The sequence below is a fragment of the Camellia sinensis genome, chromosome 5 (assembly GCF_055761805.1).
Source record: "Camellia sinensis isolate YWXY chromosome 5, ASM5576180v1, whole genome shotgun sequence".
Classification (NCBI taxonomy): domain Eukaryota; kingdom Viridiplantae; phylum Streptophyta; class Magnoliopsida; order Ericales; family Theaceae; genus Camellia; species Camellia sinensis.
In genome coordinates this window covers 67,554,833-67,574,206 of record NC_138965.1, presented here as the reverse complement: position 1 = coordinate 67,574,206, position 19,374 = coordinate 67,554,833, and positions in this window count along the sequence as shown.

The window sequence follows — 19,374 nt, the reverse complement described above, 5'->3', positions numbered from 1 at the left end:
ATAAGTCTGTAGGATGGCCATGTTATTGGTGGAAGATACAATACTGGATAGGGCCATGTTTGGGTAGCAATAGGTCTGAAAGTGGGGGAGGATCAAGAGGTTTAAGATGCCCTTTTTCCATTAATAGTTTGAAGGCGTGGGCTGGGCTCATATGGAGGGGAGTAAAAACTCTTCGGTTCTTGGGTGGGCCGGTGTTTTGTGAAGGTCGCAAGGTTGTGGCAGTAGCAAAGGGATCATCCATCATGGCCATTAAAACAACAATACTGACATCTATAGGCCGTGGAATAGTGCCATTGCTAGCATTGGAATTCAGAGAGAATGGCCTTCTTGCGGGCTCACTTGTTCTGTGGATGATACCCTTTTTGAATGCACTCTCAATCTGGACCTCCAGCTCGTGCAAGAAAGCAAATGTAGACAATGGTGCCACTATCATGCTCTGCAGCATGTCTGGCTCGAGGTTCTGGACCACTAGTTAGACTTGTTCTCTTTCGGAAGGTCTATTTGTCATTCGGGTTGCCTTCACCCTCCATCGGGCGACAAAATCAATGAATGATTCTTTGGGGTTCTGGGTATTAGCCTCCAGCTCACTGATGGTTACCTTTATCTGGGTGTTATATGAATACTGATTGACAAATACCTCAGATAGCTCCTCCCAATTTCGCTTTGTTGAGTATTCCAATTTAGCGTACTAGATGGCCGCCACATCAGACAGGATTCTCCCAAACAAGGAAAGTTTCAGTGCCCTAGACAGACCCATCGGCCTCAATACATCTGAAAACAACCAGACATACACAATCGGATCCCCACTGCAATCGAATTTGTCGATGTGGGGTATCTTAAATTTCTCTAGTAATCTGACCGAAGCCTCAGTGTACCCATCTTCAATATATGGAATGGTGTTGAAGCCTTGGGATTTCTTCAATGCTTTCTCCAACCTGGCAATCTTGACCAAGGCTGGATCAATTTCATTGATATTAAAGGAAAGATTCCTGCAGGGGTTGAACCGAAGGCCTATAAGCCAGAGCCGGGGGAAACATTTCCTGGAGATTTGGAATTTGGGGATTTTCTACTGGTGGGGGTAGATCTAGGTTTGGCTGAGTAGGCGAGATTGGATGCATGGTTGATGCGGATGCCATAGATGTATGTTGTAGATTAGCGATAATTTCATCCTGTGTAGCCATCCTTTGGTTTACAGTGTCCATGGTTCTCTGGAAAGCCACCATCATGGTAGCAAATTCCTTTGCGTTCGGTGCTGTATTCTGTGCCATTGTTGGTCTGGGTGAACTAGAGGCAGGTGAACTAATTGAGTGAGAACAGATAGGTGTTTGCTGAGTACTTTGTGCTGGTGCTGTTGACTGTCTGTTCCTTCTTTGTCGGGTGACTGGCGGAAATGAGACTAACACTGGCTGGCCACCAACAAGGTCTTGAGCTTTGCAAAGCCTGCCAAAACGAGTCCACAAAACTTGGAAAATATCGGGTCTTTCTGAAGCTATGATGGTAAACTACCTAGCAAAAGAAAGAAAAACATAATCAAAAATCGGATAGCACTTCGGCCCCAATTCACAATAGTCATAACACACAGTTGAACTGTAATTCCCAATGAACTCTGTTCTCAAACTCATACTGATATGAACCATCCTGTACAGTCTTACTGCAAAAGCACATACCAAGTAAAAGAACCAAAACACCCCTATGAGGGGGGTAGGCTTACCTTGTCCTAGATTTTTGACATGATCTAGGTTGTATTATTTTAAACAATGAGTTTCACAACATTCTGCAAATGGGTGGCATCCTGTTTTAAGTTGGAATAGTCACTATAGTTTCACTATATGTAACTAGGTCAAATGGTGAAAAGGGTACCTCAGCAAGATTACCTATTACACCTCTCACAATTAACATCGAGAAGTGAAAGGAGGATCAAGCGGTACAGCGGTAATCCAAATCCAAGGGTTGTGTTTCTAATATGGCAGAGCCCATGATCGGCCAGCCTTTTGGTGAGCCTTTTAGGCAAGCCTCCGGCAAGCCGTCCAGGAATAGCAGATGGGCAAACACAGTGACTTAAGTGCACCAATGCAAATGCAATGCAAAGAACATGTAAGTGTAGATAAAATTTCACATCATGAGTTTCAAGTCAAGTTCTCTAAATCCCCAATAGAGTCGCTAGAAACTATGGCTTGCTTCTCGTGCTCCTTTCGTATACGACTAGCCCCACAGTTCGGAATCTTATGGTTCCGAATCTGATTTCACAAAGTGTAACGTGAAACAGTGAAAACACAAAAGAGTCCAAATCTGACAATTCTTTTGAAAAATCGATGTTTGAATCAAATGCCAAAAATGGACTGCTTTGCCAGATTTCAGAGTCGGCATCTAAATATTTTTGAAAAATTTAGGAAATCCGAGACTCGTGCCAAAGGCCACTTATCCGTCGTCACCAATGTGTCTTGGCTCAAGAACTTAGGTACGAGAGGGAAAGGTCATGAATTGAGCACCCCACTCGCCCAATCAAAGATTGGCCTCTACTAATCATGGTGTAATTTTTATTTACGTTATATGCTTGTGTTCTGGTTTATTAGACTAATATTGCTATGTGACGAACATAAGTATAGACTAATTTTGTGAAGATTGGAACGCTTTGATTTCATGTTTATTTGAAAAGAATTGTTTTTTGATACTCGTCACTTGAAAAGGTGAGTTTGTATGCATATTAATCAATTTGTCCCAATTTTGGCAATTAGCCTCCATCCACAGGAATTCAAACACATATATCATTTAAGCAATTAGCCTCATGGAAATATGCTTGGCATGACAACACAAACATTCGATGCAAGATGCTAAAATGATAAATGCTCACTGAGTACTCCGAGCCGAAACAAAGCAAAATAATTAGAAAATATGCATGCTCCTAACTAATGCAATATGACTAATGCAACGCACACATTATGTAATTTATTGGTTCGGATATGAGCATGGCATATGATTCCATTCGAGACATGCTATAAAACATGTATTCAAGCAATGAATTTGAACATCGATATTAGGTTAGTATAATGAGCCGAACCTTGGATGCATGCAAGACAATGGATGCAAAGCATAAGAATGCTAATATGAAAAATGATGTTCTATACTAACTGTCGTAACCAAGTAAGTAAAAGTGAGAAAGGCGTGGGGTTGAAAGATAAACAACTTATTACATGTTGGCCCTCATGCAAGATGGTCCGAATAAAAGTTTCAAAGTCCAAATTAAACTAATTATTACAAAACCGAACGAATAAATAAGCAAAGAATTAACTAGTTAGCTACTCTATTACAATAAGGATAATAACGAGAAATAAACTAGCTATCTAAGTTAACTAGCCATAACAATTACAAATAAAAAATACTAATTACAACAAGACTAATTGTAACAATAATAATAATTAATTACAACAATACTTGGAGCATTAGTTTACAACATTGATGCAAGCAAGGATCCACAAGGGTTGCATGCACAGCGTCCAAGAATTGCTCTATTTGCCTAGGTCTGCTCTGTTTCACCTTCAACCACTGCCCTCTATTTTCTGCAAAACACACTGTTGACCAAACATTGATGGCTGGCCAGCCCTCAATGAAGCCCGACCGGGCGTAAATAAAGCCGGTCGTGCCTTAATTTTATGCAAAATCCTGTTTTGCGCTCTGAAGTGAAAACAGTGCAGACAGAGTTATTCTGAACTCTGTGTCCCTCTCACACTTTTCTATTATGAGAAAGCCTCAAGTGAAGGTTGGAATCATTTCCAAAACCATCAATGAGGAATTCGATTGCTTGATGATTTTGGATAAAATTTGGACAAAGATCGATAAATGCAATGAATAATAACCACCCTTTCTTCCTATCATAGAGTGAACTCAAAGAGGGAGGTAGAGACACTTCAAGGTTCATCAAAACATCATGAATTGATGTAAGACAACCCTTGACACAATGAACTCAGCATAATGTCCGGCCGAACCCAAGCAAGATACTTCATTTTCTTTATGTGGGTTGGTTCATTTTAAGCCAAATTCATTAGTCTTGGCCATTCTTTAACCCATTTTCCCAAGATGATTGTTACGTCCACTAGAGATTACGTCTATTAAGTGAGAAACGTGTCAAACTGGAAGTGATTCTCAACATGAAAAAGTGACTATGCCGTTGACAATGAACCTCCGTAGAGATTAAGCCATTAAGCGTAAATTTGTAGTTCATGTCTTGAATAACCGTCAACCAATTGAAACAACTCTCAAATGAAAGAAATGAATGGTAAGTTGATTATTAAAATGAGGCTCTTGAACAAGGAAATTAGTGAAGGAAAAGCTTAGAACAACATGCAACAAGCTATGTATGCAAACTTATGAGACAACAAGCAAACTAATCAAAGCATTAACTGGTTAAAAAACCTAGGATAGCCGTAAAATAGCCCTTAATGGGTGAAAAATAGTGGTTCAAAGTGCATGAAAAGAGCCTAAAAGTTTAAACAACAAAGAGAGACAACAAGGCTAGTAAGTAAGAACAAGGAGGGGTGGCTAACATCTCCACTTTTGAAACCTCAAAGCATGATTTCTAGTCTCTTTTAAACTCTGAAAATAAATTTAGAAAGAAAAGAAAAAGAGTGTAAAAGCAAGGGTTTGAGCTATAGGTGAATGTGTAAGAAGGAGTGTTAACTCTCTCTTTTCTAAACCCAAGCTTAGACACTTGAAAGAGAATCAAAACAACACAAAAATACAAGAACTTGGTAGTAAATGATAGAAATGAAAGAAAGAGAGAAAATAACAAGCTTATACCTCTTGACAAAGGTAGCTCTTTGTTTGTGAATCAAACTAAGTCCAAACACACGCTCAAGCTTGAATTGTGATGCTCAAGGCTCAACCAAGGTTCCTAGGCTAAGGTGTGAAGGTGTATATGGTGTATCGATATAGGTTCAAGGTGGTAAACTTGCTCAAAGGGTTTCTTGCACAAGAAGAAGGAGCTCTCAAGAAGGTGTATAGGCTTTTTAGAAATTCTTCAACCCTCAAAACAGAGATACAACTTTGTTTTTTATAGAATTTGAGTAAGGAGGGTCATAAATATCTTCAAAAATGGACAGCTGGCGGGTACCACCCAGAACAGTGTTTCTCACTACTAAGGCATGACCGACCATCAATAGCCACGGCCAGCCTTCAATGAGGCACGATCGAGCCTCAATGTGATCCCCTATTTCCTTACTTTAGACTCAGCATAGGGTGGCACAATGTGCAAAAATGGACTTTTGGGGTATAATTTGTGGGAATATGGAAGGTTCAGGATTGTTTCGGAGATTAAACATAGCCCCTTCATTGAGACCTTGAACCAAGCACAACACCACTTTCATTTTCGAATGTACTGGACAAAGTGCTTGAGCCTTGCGGGCAGTCAAAATTGGGGTGTCTACACTAAATGGGTATGGGATTTAATTTCTTAGATATGGATTGGGTCTACGAGTTTCTAGAAGTCCTGTTAGAGGAACACTTGATCATGACTATTTCTAACCGAAACTCTAGCAATGTCGTAGGATGGTCACTATCCAGAAAGGAAATTCGTTTGTGTTTATATGATTAAATGTTTATGTGCAGTGAATTATGTGTTGTCCACCACATTAGTACGTGAGTGAATTAGTTTTGGCATATTTGTGAATGTGCTAATATGTTGTGTTACCTTTATTAGGATGTCAGGACGTGGACGTGGTGGTGGTAGGCACGGTAAGCCTAGGTGGCAGGAGGTGCCATTACCAGATGATATTCCGATGCAGCAGGATGGAGTTGGTTAGGCCAACATGGTTGAGCCAGCAAGTTAACAAGCCTTGGGTGCTTTGGATAGTGAAATGGCTGGTGCTTTATGGGAATCGATTGACATTTTTAGGACAAGAATCAAGTCCAGGCCCATGCAGTTGAGGCAGGCCTTCCTTTCTGAAGAAGGATTTCTTCTAGTCGAATTTGGATGAGTTTTTAGGGGGTTTGAAGGAGCCACTAAACGCAGATGAGTAGCTTGAGTAGCTTGAGCAGATGGTGAAGATGTTTGAGATGCTTAGCATTGAGGACAATGGTTTGAGGGTGACCGTGGCATCTATCTAGTTGAAGAAGGATGCGGGTCAATAGTGGAAGTACGAGTGTGGGCACATTGGGTTGACTTGGAAAGACTTTGTCAACGCCTTCCAGGACAAGTTGTTGCCTCCCACTGCTAGGGAGAAGTTGATGGATCAGTTCTTGAAGGTCAAGCAGTTGAACATGCTTGTAACAGAGTTCGAGGTAACTTTTACTAGCCTCTCTAGATTTTCACTGGAGCTTGTTATAACGGAGGAATGCCGTTGTGTTGAGTTTGAGAAGTGACTGAGAATTGGGCTCCTTTTCAAGGTGGCCGCGCCGATGATTAAGGATTATAGTCGTCTTGTGGAGGTGGCAGCTCATTTAGAGACCGTGATTCAAATAGAGGAGGAGATGATAAGAGGCTCGAGGCAGATGAGTCAGGAGGTTCATGGAGAGACGAGGGACAACAAGAGGCCGAGGGGTTCCACCCCATAGTAGTCCCAGGTAGCACAATTTAGATCCACCTTTCCTATATCGAGTTCTTGTTCATGGAGGAGTAGTCAAGGTGGGATCACTTGTTTTAAGTGTGGTCAGCTGGGCTAAAAGTCTCCAGTTTGTCCGCAGAGAGGAGGAGAGCAGTAGTTTGTGCCGTCTACGGCTCGTTCTCAGAGCCAGAGTTAGGGGAGAGGGCTGCTGCCTCCCTGTTATCAGTGTGGGCAGTCAGGGCACTTGATGAGGTTTTGCCCTCAAACAGGTGGTACACTTGGTGCATTTGGTTCGAGATAGACAAAGAGCCATCCGTCTACCCACTCGGTAGAGGCCTTGAGGGCCACTCAGGGAGCCTCTTCGGCTTAATCATCATACTAGCCTTATGCTATGAGGGGTGACCAGGTAGAGAAGAGACTTATGGGATGTGTGTATGCTGTTACCACTCCAGATCAATTGCCAGCACCCTCTGTTTTGAGAGGTAACTTCTTGTTGTTTAATTATACTACCAATGTGTTGATTGATATTGGTGTATCTCATTCCTTCATTTTGTCTGCATTTGCATCAGTTATGGGGTTAGAAGTGACTCAGTTAACATCTTCACTCAGGGTAGAGTCTCTAGTTGGGGGTAAGGTTGACTTGGACAGGGGATGTCGTGGTTGTGAGATTGAGGTTTCCAGTCACCGACTTCCTTTTGTTTTTGTATTGCTAGACATGTTAAGTTTCGATGTCATTTTAGGTATGGATTGGCTGTCTTCGTACTGTGCTATTATAGATTGTCACCATTAGAGGGTTATGGTGTGTACCTCGAGTGATGATTGTTTTTATTTTCTTAAGGACTAAGCTGAAAGGGTCTTATCACCAATCTATGACCCTTGAGGTAGGGCGAGCTTAGTTGTCTTCTTGAAGCTTTCTTAGGAGTTGAGTTGCTGAGGGCAGTCTGTGAATACCCGGATGTCTTTTGTGAGGATCTTACTAGTTTGCCACCTCACCAAGAGATTGAGTTCTCCATTGATGTAGTATTCTACACGACATCAATTTTCATGGCATCGTATAGATTTGCACCCGTTGAGTTGTATGAATTGAAGATTCAACTCCAAGAGTTGTTAGATAAGGGCTTCATTCACCCTAGTACATCACCTTGGGGAGAACCGACTCTCTTTGCTAAGAAGAAGGATGGCACTTTGTGTCTGTATATAGATTACCAGAAGCTGAGCCGAGTAACTGTTAAGAACAAGTACTCGTTACCTCGTATAGATGATTTTTTTGACCAGTTGAAGGGGTCATGTTGCTTTTCTAAGATTGATTTGAGTTCGGGTTATCACCAGTTGAGGGTGAAGGAAGAAGATATTCAGAAAATGACATTTTGTGCATGGTATGTCCAATATGAGTTCTTAGTGATGCCTTTTGGGCTAACTAATGCACCGGCTTCGTTTATGGATTTGATGAATTGAATTTTTTGTGATTTCTTAGACCATTTTGTGGTTGTCTTTGTTGACGACATCTTGATCTACTTAGCCTCTGAGGAGGAACACAAGGAACATGTGTGGGTCGTACTTGAGTTGCTTAGAGCCCACTGTTTATATGCTCAGTTCAGGAAGTGTGAGTTTTGGTTGAAAGAAGTTAAGTTCTTAGGCCATGTGGTTTTTGGAGAAGGGGTAATGGTAGACTTTTCTAAGATAGAGGCAGTGCAGGATTGGGAGCAACCTAAGAATGCCTTTGAGATCTGAAGTTTCTTGGGCTTGGCGCGGTATTACTGACGTTTTGTGAAAGACTTCTCTAGATTGGCCTCACTATTGACTAGATTGACAAGGAAGGGGGTGAAGTTTGTGTAGAGTGAGACTTGTGAAAAGTCGTTCCAAGAGCTTAAGGTTAGACTCACCACTGCTCCAGTGTTGGTTATTCTGGGGAGAGGCTTAGGATATTTAGTTTATTGTGATGCATCTCGAGAAAGGTTAGGTTGTGTATTGATGCAAGAGGCGAAAGTGGTAGCATACAGTTCACGACAGTTGAAAAATCATGAGAGAAATTATCCTACTCATGACTTAGAGCTAGCGACGATGATTTTTTCCTTAAAAAACTAGAGGTATTACCTATATGGTGAGAGATTCGAGGTGTTTTCCAATCACAAGAGTTTAAAGTATCTGTTTTCACAAAAAGATTTGAATTTGAGACAGAGGAGATGGAAAGAGTTCATGAAGGATTATGATTTCGAGTTGCACTATCATCTGGGGAAGGCCAATGTAGTGGCCGACCCTTTGAGTAGGAAGTTTGGAAGTAGTGTAGCTAGTATTGTCATTTAGGAGTGGGAGATGTTGGGTGCTGTTGGCGAGTTTGACTTGTATCTTAGCGAGTTTGTTGAGTCGGCTGTTTTGTTCACTGTAGTTGCACAACCTACGCTAGTGAACTGAGTCATAGAAGCATAGCGGGGTGACCACGAAATAGAGGCTATTTGAGGAAAGATAGCTAGTGGAAAGGTGGAGAAGGGCTTGAACGTGTATTTTGACTCTAGTGTCAGGTTTTTGAACCATTTTTTTGTGCCAGAATCTTATAGAGAGGAGTTACTCCGGGAATTTCACCACTCGTGCCTTGCGGTACACCCGGGAGGCACAAAGATGTACCATGACCTTAGCTGCTAGTTTTGGTGGAGGGGAACGAAGAGAGACATAGCCTTGTTTGTTTCGGGGTGCCTTACTTGTTAGCAAGTGAACGTTGAGCACTAGGGACTAGCAGGTTTGTTGTAACCCTTACCTATAACCGAGTAGAAGCAGGAGCATGTCACGATGGATTTTGTTGTAGTTCTTCCGAGGACTCAACGGGGTAGTGATACCTTGTGGGTAATAGTTGACTGGTTAACTAAATCAGCACATTTTGTACCTATACACACGAGTGATTTGGTAGATTATCTTGCCAACCTTTATGTTAGGGACATAGTTTGACTTCATGGGGTCCCTATGACTATCGTTTTGGATAGAGATCCTCGTTTCATGGCTCGGTTGTGGTAGAATCTACAGAATGCCTTGGGTATTAGATTAACGTTTAGCACCGCCTATCATCCTCAGACTGATGGGCAATTCGAGTGAACCATTCACATCTTAGAGGACATGCTTCGAGGTTGTGTTTTTTATTTTAAGGGGCTGTGGGAGAGACACTTACCTTTAATGGAGTTTGCCTACAATAACAATTTTCAGGTGAGTATTGGTATGGTACCGTTTGAGGCCTTGTATGGTCGACCAAGTAGATCTCTAATGTATTGGGTCGAGGTGTGTAACGCACCTATGTTAGGTCCTGAATTAGTCCGGGAAACAACAGAGAAAGTTGCACTTATTCGTAAACGACTGGTTTCGGCGTAGAGTTGCTAGAAGAGCTGTGCTGACTATAGGAGGAGACCTTTATCTTTTGATGTAGGAGATCACGTATTCCTGAAGATATCACCGAGACGGGGTTTGATGAGATTTGGAAAGAGCGGGAAGTTGTCCCCTAGATTTATTGGCCTTTTGAGATTCTAGAGTGGATTGGAAAGGTAGCTTATCGTTTGGCCTTGCCACCCCAACTTTTCGGGGTTCATGACGTGTTCCATATTTGTATGCTCCAGAAGTATGAGCCGGATCCTTAACACATGTTAGATTGGATCGATTTGGAGGTGGATGAGGATGTCTCGTATGAGGAGAGACCAATGTGAGTTTTAGACTCTCGGGACCAAGTATTGAGAGGCAAGACTATTCCATTGGTTAAGGTGTTGTGGTGACACCATGGGGTTAAGGAAGCGACTTGGGAGCATGAGACAAAAGTTTGCGAGAAGTATCTAGACTTATTTGTTGATATATGAGACATGTGTTGAAACTTTTATGTATGCTGTTATATATACATAAACATTTTATACGTTTTGGAGAATTGAATAGTAATTGTTGATGTTGAAAAATTCAGTGTATCCTTCTTACAAGTCTGAATGGCTTATGGTTGGTTTTGTTTCAATGTATGTTGTTGATTTTAAATTTTAGGGTCAAAATTCCTTAAGGGGGGAGATTATAACGATTCTTGTTTAGACCCGACCCATTTACTTTATTTTGAATATGAGAATCCATGTACTTAACTATTTCTTATCTCTTTTCCATCTTAAAGCTTGTTGAGGTTAGCAATTGGGAGTTTTGGTTGTGTTTGAAATAGGTTGGGAAGTTAGGTTTTCAATAAGTTGTTGCCTAGATTTTTGCCTATTCGCTCGAGCGATGCTTCTTGCGCTCGAGCGATCTTTTGTAATCTGTAAAACTACTGAGAGTGTGATATCTGCGCTCGAGCGATACTTCTTGAGCTTGAGCGATGCTTCTTGCCCTCGAGTGATCTTTCGTAGTTTGCAAAACTACTGGGAGGAGGTCATTGTGTGCTCGAGCTGTGGTTTTGGTCGCTCGAGTGGTATCACTTATCGTGTCTGTTTGCTTGAGTGGTGTTTTTGTCACTCTAGCGGTCTGTGCATATATCAGTTCGAGAAGAAAATCACTTTTTCATCTCTCTCTAAACATTTCAAAACCCTAAAATCTCTACCTTCACTCTCTAGTTCTTGTACTCTAGCTCCAAATACTCCAAATTTGTTGGCTTCCTCACCCTAGTCCTTTGGAGTAAAAGTTTGAGCACATCGAGGGTTTCCTTCTAATCGGCGAAGTTAGTGTTTTTGGCTCTGTCAAGTTCTACTTTTTGTTTCCTCTTGTCATCTACTTTGAGGTAGGGATATCTTTATGTAACAACCCTTACTTTGTCTTAGTCATGCTCACATGCATTTGCATGATCCATGTCTTGATTAAACTTGCATTTTTGCAGACCTTGATTTGTTTTGTATAAGTGTTGCTTGCATGCTTTGTTCCTTGCTTAGTGTGAGTTAAGCCGAGGTTATCTTAAGCCTGGGTCACACCTTTGAACCTCTTATACCTAGGACCATCTTGGAACCACTTTGGTTGACCTCCACCTTCACCCTGGCATCTTGGCCGAGATGTCATCATCTAGGCCGAGATGTTATCATTTAGGTATCCAACATCCTTGATCCTTGCACCCAGTGATCTTGTTCCTGGACTGGTATGACCTAGACCGAGGTGTGGCACAGCTAGGCCGAGTGTTATCCTTCCTAGCTGAGATCATTGAGACCTTACTTGCCGAAGCCTATGACCTAATCTGAGAACATTACCTGCCAGAGTGCCCATGCCACCCTACTTGTTACACACACTTTGTCATACTCTTGTCTTGTCATTCTGGCACCTTTTTGAGGTTATCCAATCCGGCGTTGCCACGTGTCCCAGCAGAGGGTTAAGTCAGATACTAGCTGAGAACCCATGTCATTTTGTGTCATACCTTTTGCATTGTAGAGAGAGAAGCTCTAGGAAGAGGAAGAGAAGTTTAGAGTGAGAAAGCTAGATCTCAAGCTTGATCTTCACACCTTGAACCGTTAGATCCGTGTTTTGAGGTTAGATTCTTGATTTGCTCTCGTTGTTCTTTATGTTGATCCGATCACATTGCATGATCTAGCATGATTCATGAGCCATGCATTGATTTAAAGCTTGTTTTAGAAAGAGAAAATGATGTTCTTGTGTACTTGAAATAAAACCATGTTTTGATCCGGAAGTTTATAACAAGTTCCACATTTTTTGTGTTTGTTTCCAAGAAATCTTCATGTATGGGTACCCAGGTCCATATTTTTGAACTCATGCCATGAAATCTCAGATTTTGTAATAACAAGTTATGATTTTAGCATTCATATTCTTCATGTTCATGTTCTTCAAAAGGGAGCCCAGATTTTCCAGACTTCATTTCCCTAGATGTGGTCATCGGGATCACACCTCGGCCCAGAGGCGTGGGACCTCGTCCAAGACCTGGTTGGTACCCAGCGTGTTTTCCCGAGATGAAAAACAGAGTTTTAACTCCCAGCACATGTTTTGCTTTGTCTTGACTTAGTTTTGAAAGAAATGCCGGAATCATTTGCACTCATGTAAAGCTTGTTCTAGGGATGCATTTCATATCCATCTTTGAGCATCTCTTCTTGTCTTCTTGAAATGCATTCAATGGGGTTTTATTATGTACTTGTAGGCCTTGGATCCTTGCTTTAATCCCCACACCCGAAGAGCTATGTGAGTGGTATTTTTAATGAAGCTATGTTCTAATGTTTTGATAAAAGCTTTGCTTGTTTCATTTTGGAAAAGTGATTTGTTCAAGTATGAATGATTATCCCTAGTTTTTTTTATCAAGTATTATCTTGTTTTGATGACATTCTTGGAAAGTTCTTAGTGCTAGGGGACTATAATGCAACTAGTACCCTTGTTTGAGATATCTCCCTTGCCACCGACGGCCTCGTGCGGGTGCGTTTGTCTAATCGATTCCGGGTCGATTATTCCCTTGTTTTGTCAGGAATGTCATCCCTTGTATTATATTGATGCTAGTAAGCATGCCTTGAAGCTTTGAAAGACTTGATAGATGAACTTGATTCATCCCTTGATTTTGTACAAGCTATGATATGTATTGGTTTAATAAAGATCTTGGATATCATTCATTTAAACCTTTATTACTAATTTCATTCACTGAGTATCCAAGCTCACCCTCTCCTTATATATATGTAGGTGATGAGCAAGATGGCGGTGACGCCTAGATGTGATTTGCAAGATGTTTTGGGATCCATGTTTTTGCTAGCATCTTGAAGATTATGCTTCTTAGCTTTGTATTACATGTCTTTTGTATGTGTCGGCTTGAGAATCCTTTTGATCAGGATGTAACATGCACTTTGTTTTATTTGTACTCAAATTGTAAAACTATGTTAAATGTATGTCATTCCATTTAATCTATGCACATCTTTTATGGACTAATTAGATTTAAATTTATTGCTTCCGCACATGTAAGCCCCATATGTGTACTCTGATTGTGTGTGACCTTGCAAGTTGGCCTTGGGTAATCTCGGATTACTGGCCATCATGGCACCATTCTACTAGGGGCGGAATGGGGTCGTGGCACTTTGACTCTTTTATATGATTTTTAGCCTAGTTATTTGCTATTTGAAAAGGGTTAATGATTTGGGGATTTTGGGAAAACGTAGGGTTTGGATTTGAAATCAAAAGAGGGGTTTTCCAAATGGATTCTTGAAAATGGTTATGGGAATGAGTTTATGGTTGAAATATGTTAAAATGGTGAATATTTCTTCTTGAAAAGAGGGGTTTTGTTCTATGTATATTCGTCACATGCTATAGATTCATAGCCTAGGGTTAATGAATGTATTAATGCATGTGATGTCATCTTTGTACTACATTAAAAGAATTAATGAAAGAGAGAATGTTCTAGTATTATTGTCTTTAAATAAATGATTGAATGTTACGAGCATCTATATATCTATTGAGGGTTATGAATGTATCTTTTACTATTATTTTGGGGCATTACAACTTGGTATTAGAGCTAATCAAGTTTGAATATTTTGGGCTCGTGGGATGTGGTTATTACCATAATGCATTTGTTTCGCTAGATAAGTAATAGAAGTATATTTGGTATACTATGTGATAACATGCTTATGTGACTAAATGAGCATGGGATTTAGTTTCAAAAATATTGATTGTGTCTATGAATTCTTAGAAGTCCCGTTAGAAGAGCACTTGATCACTGCTAATTCTAACAGGAATTCTGGCAATGTTGCAAAAATGATTATTATCTAGAAAGGAAATTCGTTTGTGAACACGTGATTTGGAGCTTATGGTGAGTAAATTATGTGTTGTGCGCTGTATTAGGACATGTGTGAATTAGTTGTGGCACATCGTGAATATGCTAAATTTTGTGTTACCTTTATTAGTATGTTAGGACACAGACGTGGTGGTGGTAGGCGAGGTAGGCCTACATGGCAGGAAGTGCCGATTTTGAATGAAATTTAGGCACAAAATGAGGGGGTTGGTCAGACAAACGTGGTTGAGCCAGCAGGCCAACAAGCCATGGACACCTTAGCCCATGAAATGGCAAGAGCATTGAGGGAATCCATAAACATTCTCAGTGCTGAGAGTCAAGTCCAGGCCCATGTTGTAGAGACAGGTCCATCTTTCTGAAGAGTGAGTTCTTCCGATCGAATTCGTATAAGTTTATGGACAATCTGAAGGAGCCAATGAAGGCTAATGAGTGGTTTGAGCAGATGGTGAAAATGTTTGAGATACTTGGCATTGATGATGATGGTTTGAGGGTGACCTTGGCAGCCTTTCAGTTTGAGGGCAATGCGGGTTAATGGTGGAAGTGTGCGAGGGGCCATATTAGGGTGTCTTGGGAGACTTTTGCTACTGCCTTCCAGGATAAGTTTCTATTACCCACAGTGAGGGAGAAGTTGATAGAGCAATTTTTAAAGCTTAAGCAATTGAGCACACCAGTGGTCGAGTTTGAAGTGGCTTTTACTAGCCTTTCGAGGTTTGCACTGGAACTCATGGTGATGGAGGAACACCGTTGTATTGAGTTCGAGAAGAGATTGAGGACTGGACTCTTTTTCAAAGTGGTTGGTCTATGATTTGAGATTATGGGTGCCTTGTTAAATCGACGACCTACTTGAAGGTGGTGATTCATATGGAGGATTAACGGATGAGGGGCTCTAGGAAGAGGGGACATGAGTCTTAGGGGGATGCGAGGGACAACAAGTGACAAAGGGGTTCTACCCCGTAGCAGTCCCAGGATTCGTAGTCTAAATCCACCTTTCCCGTACCGAGTTCTAGTTCGGAAAGAGGTAACCAAGGTGGATTTACTTGCTCCAAGTATGAAAGTTGGGCCATAAGTCTTCGACATGTCTGCAGAGGGGAGGAGAGCAGCAACTGGCACAATGTTTGGGTCATTCTCAGAACTAGAGCCAAGGGAGAGGGTAATCACCTACCTATTATCAGTGTAGCCAGTCTAGCCATCTGATGAGGTTTTTCCCTCAATCGAGTGGCACATCTGGTGCATCTACTTTGAGGTAGACACAGAGCCATCAGCTAGCTCAGTCAGTTCAGGCCTTGAAGGCCAATTAGGGAGCCACTTCAACGTAGTCCATTCTTCAGGCCTATGCTTCAAGGGGTAAGCAAGTTGATCAAATGCCTCCAGGGCGTGTGTATGCTGTTACCACACAAGAGCAGTTGTCGGTACCTCCTACTATGAGAGGTAACTTTTTGCTATTCAATTCCTTAGCTAATGTGTTGATTGATACGGGTGTATCTCATTCCTTCATTTTGTTTTCTTTTGTATCTACTTTGGGGTTGGAGTTTGATGAGTTGGAGTCTCTTCTGTTTGTTGAGACACCTATTGGGGGTAGATTGGCATTGGATCGAGTATACTATTGTTGTGAGATTGAGGTCGCAGATCGTCGACTCTCTTTTGATTTTGTTGTTCTTGATATGCATGCTTTTGATGTGATTTGGGTATAGATTGATTGACTTATTTTCGGGCTTCCATAGATTGCCATCATAGAAGGGCGTCAGTATGTACACCGTCAGAAGAGTGTTTTTACTTATTGTGTGACTGGTGTGATAGTTGTATTCCTCTGTTGTATGACCTTAAGGGTTGAGGAAAGTTAATTTTCCTTTTTGCCATCTAAGTAAGTATTGATGGTAGTACGGTTTGGGGTGACTTGCCGAGAGTAGTTCGAGAGTATCCGAATGCCTTTCCGAATGATCTTACTAACTTGCCATCACATAGGGAGATTGAGTTCTTTATCGATTTGGCGCTGGGCACAACTTCGATTTCCATGACACCTTACAAGTTTATGCCAGCCGAATTATGTGAGTTAAAGGTGTAGCTCCAGGATTTATAAGAAAAGGGCTTCATTCACCTTAGTACCTCACCTTAGGGAGCACCGATTCTCTTTCCTAAGAAAAATGATGGCACATTGCGGTTGTGCATTGACTACCATAAGTTGAAATGGGTAACTATTAATAAAAAATACCTATTGCCATAAATAGATGATTCGTTTGACCAGTTGAGGGTGAAGAAGGAGGATATTCAGAAAATGGCATTCCGTACGTAGTATGGCCATTATGAGTTCTTAGTAATGCTTTTTGAGCTAAGCAATGCACCGGTTTCGTTTATGGTCTTGATGAATTGAGTCATGAGTTCTTAGATCGGTTGTAGTTGTCTTCATCGACGAAATCTTAGTCTACTTGCCCTCTGATGAGGAACACGAGGAACTCTTACAGATTGTACTGGAGTTTCTTAGAGTGCACTGTCTATATGCTAAGTTTGGGAAGTGTGAGTCTTGGCTCAATGAAGTTAAGTTGAGGCCATGTAGTGTCTGGAGAAGGGGTGATTGTAGATTCATCTAAAATAGATTTTGTTTAAGATTAGGAGCAACCTAAGAATGCTTGTGAGATTTGGAGTTTCTTGGACTTGGTCAGGTATTACCGATGTTTTGTAAAGTATTAGAATGGCTTTGCCGTTGACTAGATTGATGAGGAAATGAGTTAGATTTGTGTGGAGTGAGGCTTGCAAAAAGTTATTTCAAGAGCTTAAGATTAGATTCGTTGTTGCTCTAGTTTTGGTTATTCCAGAGATGGGTTTAGGTTATTCAGTTTATTATGATGCACCTCGAGAAGGTTTTGGGTTGTGTGTTGATGCAGAAGGGAAAGTTATAGTCTATGGTTCACGATAATTGAAAACCCATGATAGAAATTATCCTACACATGTCTTAGAGTTAGCGACAGTGATCTTTACCTTAAAAATCTAGAGGCATTATCTGTATGTAGAGAGATTTGAGGTGTTTTATGATCACAAGAGTCTGAAATAGCTGTTCTTAAAGAAAGACTTGAATTTGAGGCAGAGAAGGTGGATGGAGTTTATTGAGGATTACAACTTTGAGTTATATTATCATCTGAGGAAGGCCAATGTAGTGGTCGATGCTTTGAGTAGGAAATTCGTGAGCAGAGTAGTGAGTATTGCCATCTAGGAGTGGCAGATGTTGGACACTATCGGCGAGTTTGACTTGCATCTTGGCGAGTCCTTTGAGTTACCCACTTTATTTCCATAGTTTCATAACCTTCCTTGGTTAGTATGGTTACAGAGGCACAAAAGAATGATCACGAGGTGGGAACTATCTAAGGGAAGATCTCCAATGGAATAGTAGAAAAAGGGTTTGAATGTCCATTCGAACGTGAGTGTGAGACACCTAGGTCACCTTTTTGTGCCAGAGTCTTGTAGAGAGGAGGGACTCCTAGAGTTCCACCATTTAAGCATTGCGGTACACCTGGGAGGCAAAAACATGTACTACGATCTTTGTTGCCAATTTTGGTGAAGGAGGATGAAGAGAGATGTGGCATTGTTTATTTCAAGGTGCCTTACTTGTCAACAAATGAAGGCCGAGCACCAATGACCAGCGGGTTTGTTACAATCCTTATCTATAATTGAGTAAAAGTGAGAGCATGTCACGATGGATTTTGTTGTAGGTCTTCCAATGACTCAATGGGGTAATGATGTTGTATGGGTAGTTGTCGACCGATTAATCAAGTCTGCATACTTTGTACCTACACACATGTGTAACTCAGTGGACTTTCTTGTCGAGTTATATTTTAGAGACATAGTGCAACTTCACAGGGTCTCGGTGACTATTGTCTCGGATAGGGATCTACATTTCATGGCTCAGTTGTGGCAGAGCCTATAGAGTGCCTTGGGCATGAAGTTGACTTTTAGCACCGCCTATTATTCTTAAATTAACGGGCAGTCTGAGTATACCATTCAAATTGTAGAGGACATGCTTCGGGTTTGTGTTCTCAATTTTAAGGGGTTGTGGGAGAGGCATCTACCTTTGGTGGAGTTTGCCTATAATAATAGCTTTCAAGCGAGTATTGGAATGGCACCTTTTGAGGCCTTGTATAGCCAACCGTGTAGATCGTCTATGTGTTGGGCCGAGGTGGGTGACACATCTATGTTGGGTCCGGAATTAGTCCGAGAAATGACAGAGAAGGTCATACTTATCTGTAAGAGGTTGGTTTCGGCTTAGAGTCGTTAGAAGAACTATGCCGACCCAAGAAGGAGGCCCTTATCTTTTGAGATGGGGAATCATATGTTTCTTAAACTGTCGTCGAGATGGGGTTCGATGACATTTGGAAAGAGTGGGAAGTCTTTGACATTCATTGGGTCTTTTGAGATTCTAGAGTAGATCGGGGAGTTAGCTTATCGTTTGGCCTTGCTGTCCCAACTTTTTAGGGTTCATGATGTGTTTCATATCTGTATGCTCTAGAAGTACGAGCTTGATCCTTTGCATGTGCTGGATTGGACCGATTTAGAGGTAGACGAAGATGCCTTATCTGAGGAGAGACCGATTCAGGTCTTAGATACTAGGGATCAAGTCTTGAGAAGCAAGACTATTCCATTGGTTAAGGTGTTGTAGCTATACCACAGGGTCAAGGAGGCGACTTAGTAGCATGAGGCTGAGGACCGAGAGAAGTATTTGAATCTGTTTGTTGATGTTTGACCCATTTGTATTAGTTTCATCATTTGTTGTAATATGTGAATATTTCAGACATTTGAGATCAATAGGTGTCAAGTTGAAATGTTATATCTTTTATACTGTAGAGCATGAGTTATTGTTTGTTGATGATGTATTGTTCTATTGCCGTTACCTTGGTTCAATTTCCAGAATGAAACTTCTTAGCTCTAGCAGTCTTCTTGTAGGTTTGAACTTCTGAGAAGGGGTAATACTTCGCTCGAGCAGTGGTTAGTTTGCTTTAGCGACCTGTTCTGTAGGGTTGTTGGTCTGGGAATTTGGTTTCTCTGCTCGAGCCATGGTTTGGTCGCTCGATCGGTGTTCTGTGTCTAATGCTTGAGTAGTATTTTGGTCGCTCGAGCGGTTTGTGCCAATAAAGGTACTGAGATCTTTATTTTCAT